General features: G+C 36.9%; 1 protein-coding gene across 2 annotated transcripts in view; it reads right to left on the reverse strand.

Annotated features, from left to right (window-relative positions):
* ACTL6A (actin-like 6A) overlaps nt 1-4771 on the reverse strand; it is a 58699-nt gene that overhangs the window by 1241 nt on the left and 52687 nt on the right. The gene's annotated exons all lie outside the window — the stretch shown is intronic.

The raw sequence follows: 4771 nt of genomic DNA on the forward strand, positions 1-4771 counted from the left end.
ATTTTGGGTAGCCAATGTCCAAGTTGCCCAGCCCTGTCTACTCTATGTATGGAGGGGGTAGGAGTGATCCTCACTGTAAAGATTTGTTCCCTCTTTTGAGCTATTGCATCCATAGGTGTAGGTCAAGTTCATCAAATTGTATTAGATTATTCTTTTTTTCTTCTTCTCGTTGAGCTCTGAATAAGATCAACTTTTGCAGCATGTTCATCTATTTAGGTTTCTCTGTTTCCTCATAATTGTTCTTGTTACTTGTTGTCCAGTTAATTCCAGAGTAGAACTGCTCCATAGGGTTTTCAATGCTGTGACCTTTGTATTCTTAGATGCCTGTTGTTGTTAAGTGCTGTCAAGTTAGTTCTGACCCATAGCGTCCTGTCTATGGTTTCTAAGGAGCAGCTGGTGAGTAACTGTTAACCTTGCATTTATTTAGCAGCCCAGTGCTTAATCCTGCAGCACCACACCAGGACTCCTTAAATGCCTCTTGCAGTTAGGTGCTGTGTAGTCAGTTCTGACTCATAATGCCCTGTGTAGGATTTCTGAGGAGTGGCTTTGGGTTTGAACCGCCAACCTTGCGGTTCAAATCAACCTTTTGGTCCAGTGGTTATCTTATAGCACTATACCAGGACTCCCAGATGCCTCTGGGTAAGTTCAGTCATTCAACTTTTCGACTAGTAGCTGAGTGCTTAACTGTCTGTTCATTCAAGGATTCCTTCATCGTGATTAGAGTCAGATTAAACACTTTTGGCAGATGATAACAGGTGATACATTTCAGTTTGTCTTTTAAATCATTTCTCTAATTGTCCTAAAACACATGATTTTTAAAATTACTACATCAGAATTTATCAAATGGATGTACTGCAATTTATTTAACCATTAACCAGTTTCTGCCCTTTTACCCTGTAAGCAACTATTTGATATAATAAATATACTTTAGTAGAGAATTTGTAAATTTCCCATCTATGATCATTTCTTTAGTTGGAATTTTTACATGTGGAATTACTAGATTAAAGGGGCTAGTTTTTTGGGCTCTTGATACACATTTCAAAATTGACCTTATTGTTATTTTTAGTACCATCAAGTTGATTCTGACTCATAGCAATCCTATATAGAGTTTCTGAGGAGCAGGTGGTGGGTTTGAACTGCTGACCTTGTGGTTTGCAGTCCAGTGCTGACCCTACAGTGGGAGTGCAAAATTGACTGTGGGAATGTTTTTACTTGTTGATACACTTGCTAGAGTGTGAAGGACCTAAAAATGTTATTGTAAAATATAATTATGTACATATGTTATCTCTGAAATTCTAGGGTCATAGTCACCAAAAATGGAGTGTTAAATATGCTTTCTAATGCATTTTGGAAGTTTATTGTTTCTTGTGCAGAAATCTGAGTAAATTTTTTAAATGAGGAGATGATTTATTGCTTATAAAGGCCAGATGTTATAAAACTTTACTCATTTATATGTTTTAATTGCAGGTTTACAGTTGGTGTGATGCCTACGAACATACCAAACGTCACATCTTTTCACCAGTGTAGATTACTTCATACCACGTTGTCAAGAAAAGGACTAGAAGAATTTTTTGATGACCCAAAGAATTGGGGGGAAGAAAAAGTAAAATCTGGTGAGAGACATGAGTTGGTCAATATAAAATGTGTTTCTTGAACCCTCCCTCATTATGGGATTATTTTATTTATCTAGTATGGGAATTATTTATGCATTTTATCTTTCTGATTTTCCTTCTATAAGAAATTAAAAGGATAATCTAATAGTAAATTGTTCCTTGCCAGTGTAGTTGAAGGTTTGATAAGTATAGTTTGAACCTCATCAAGCTCACCAGCCACTCGTCGGAAACCCTGTACAGGGTTGCTATGGGTCAGAACCAACTCGAGGGCACTTTAACAACAACAACAACAACAATGATGAAATTAATAATGAAAGTGAGGCTTGTGAGTTTATTTTAGATGATATTTTCTAGAGATAATTGGAAATTAGTTTATAACTGATATAAAATAAAATGTTTGACATTACGGTGTAGAAATACATTTTATACTAACACTAACTTTTTTTTAGCACTGTTGCTAGTCACCTTAGTAATGTTTTTGTATGTATTCTTTTTTCATCCTTATAGCAATCTTATAAAGTAGTTAGCTATTATACATTCTAAAGATAAGTTAACTGAGGTTTAGAAAGGCTAAGTAATTTGCAAGAGGGTGCACAACTAGCAACATCATCTCATGTTGTGAATTTATTTAATTAGGAGCTTCATGGACATGTCAGCAGTTGCGGAACAAAAGTAATGAAGATTTGCATAAACTTTGGTATGTATAGTACGTGCATCGGCATCTAGGTGTTGGAAGCAGTTACTGTACAACAATGAGAAGGAACTTTGCATCTCTCTGATGTAAAGTGACTTTTCTGTAGATGATGTATAAAATGATTGAAGAGTTTATAAATAAAACAGAAGTTAGATTCCCTTTAGACAAATGTATTAGAGTAACCAACTAGTTGGGATTTTAGAAGTTGTACTATAACTGCTACCCATCTTACTAGCACCTTTGTATTAGTGATGTAGTAAAATTAACTAGTAAATGAAATAGGAAAACACTTGATTACATTCAAACCTCCCTCCTTTCCCTTACCTTCTGCATGGTCTGGAATCTGTAGCTTGTTTGTTTTCAGAGTATGTTTTGATTGAGAATTTAAGTAGATTTATCTGACGAGTAAGTTGGAGTTGAGAAGATTTAAGACAGGACTGGATTTTTAATTGATATAATTGACTAGTTAGTCCAAAGATATGTTTTGCTTGGACTACAACTTTGTTTTATAAATTAAGAAATCCCATACAAAAATAGGGATTTCTGGCTTCATTTGAGTAAATAAAACCAGTGATCTTGCAATGCTGGGCCTTCATTTCTACATGGTAACAATCGACTGGTACTGTATCCAGCTGCCGCTCCTAGATAAGACACTACACACCATTTTCTCTACCTATATTTTCTTTCACCAGGCTCACTTCACTCATAGTTGTTACCTGCCTAGGCACAATAGTAGGAATTTACCTTTTATCCCCTTATTTAAAAGATCATTTGCCTTTTAAGGAAGGTTAAAGAATTGTGAAGTGCTTTTAAAAGGACAACTTTTATAGGTTTATTTTTATTATAAAATAAGTTGTATTAAAGCACTGAGACTGGATTATCAGTAAAGGAATAGTTAAGACTGTTTCAGTATTTATTGTGGCTTAAATCAAACCATTTATTCTTCTGTCACTGCTTTTCCAAACTTGTGTTTTCCAGGAGTCCTGGTGTGGTGCTGTTGGATAAAGCACTGGACCGCAAGGTTAGTTTGAATCACAGGTCGGCGGTTCAAACCCACCAGCTGCTCCTCGGAAACTCTATACAGGATTGCTATGAGTTGGAACCGACTTGATGGCAACTAACAACTTTAACAACAGCAACTTAGCATAAAGTATCATAGTTCTTTTGTTTCGTTTTCAGTGACTTCCACATTTATTATTTTCTTTACATCCATCCATCAAACTCTGAATCTCAAACAGAGAAAACCTACCCCACATCAGCTTTCTGCTTGAGTACCTACCTTATTCCATCTCCTCTGTGATGTTTTTCCTGATCATCTTAGAAGAGATGTCTCATCTTTCCCACTCTCTTTTTCTGTTACTTGTCTGTATCCACTCAATACACCTCAATAAATTCTAATTTCAGAGGCAATGTGATGGAATAAAATCAGAATAGGCTTCGTACATGGACACTTTGGAATTTGATTCCTGAATGGATTGTCTCATCCATAATCTCTTCATTTGGAACATGGAAATACTACCAACCCAAAGGATTATGGTTGTTAAGTGCCGTCAAGTTGGTTCTAATTCATAGGGACCTCGTATAAAGTTTCCAAGAAGCGACTCCTGGGTATAAACAGCTGACCTTGTGGTTAGCAGTTCAGTGCTTATTCTACCTCGCCACACCTAAACTCCAAAGGTTTGTTAGAAGATTTAAATGGAGGAACATACTAAGACGCTTCAAAAAATTCATGGAAAAATGGAATTAAAAGCTCAGGAAATTTTTCCATAAACTTTTTGAAGTCCCATCATTTATAGAGTGCTTGTTGTTGTTGTTGTTAGGTGCCATTGAGTCAGTACCGACCCATAGTGACCTTATGCACAGCAGAACGAAACACTTGCCCGATCCTGGGCCAACCTTACTATTGTTGCCACGCTTGAGTCCATCGAAGCTGCCACTGGGCCAATCCATCTTGTTGGGGGTCTTCCTCTTTTTCTCTGACACTCCACCTTACCAAAGATGATATCCTTCTCCAGCGATTTGTCCCTCTTAACAATATGTCCAAAGTATAAGAGACGAAGTTTGCCCATCTTGGCCTCTAAGGAGCACTCTGGCTGCACTTCCAACACAGATCTTGTTGGTTCTTTTAGCAACTCATGGCACTTTCAATATTCTCTTCCAACGCCATATCTCAAAAGCATCAATTCTTCTACGGTCTTCCTTATTCACTGTCCAGTGTTTGCATGCATATGAGGTTATTGAAAATGCATGGTTTGGGTCAGGCGCATCTTAGTCTTCAAGCTGACATCTTTGCTTTTCAACACTTTAAAAAGGTCTTGTGCAGCAGATTTGCCTAATGCAATACGTCGTTTGATATCTTGACTGCTGCTTCCATGAGTATTGATAGTTGATCCAAGAAGAATGAAGTCCTTGACAACTTCAATCTTTTCTCCATTGATAAGAATGTTGTTTATTGGTCCAGTGG

The sequence above is a fragment of the Chrysochloris asiatica genome, unplaced genomic scaffold, assembly GCF_000296735.1.
Source record: "Chrysochloris asiatica unplaced genomic scaffold, ChrAsi1.0 scaffold00108, whole genome shotgun sequence".
In the NCBI taxonomy this organism is placed as follows: Eukaryota; Metazoa; Chordata; class Mammalia; order Afrosoricida; family Chrysochloridae; genus Chrysochloris; species Chrysochloris asiatica.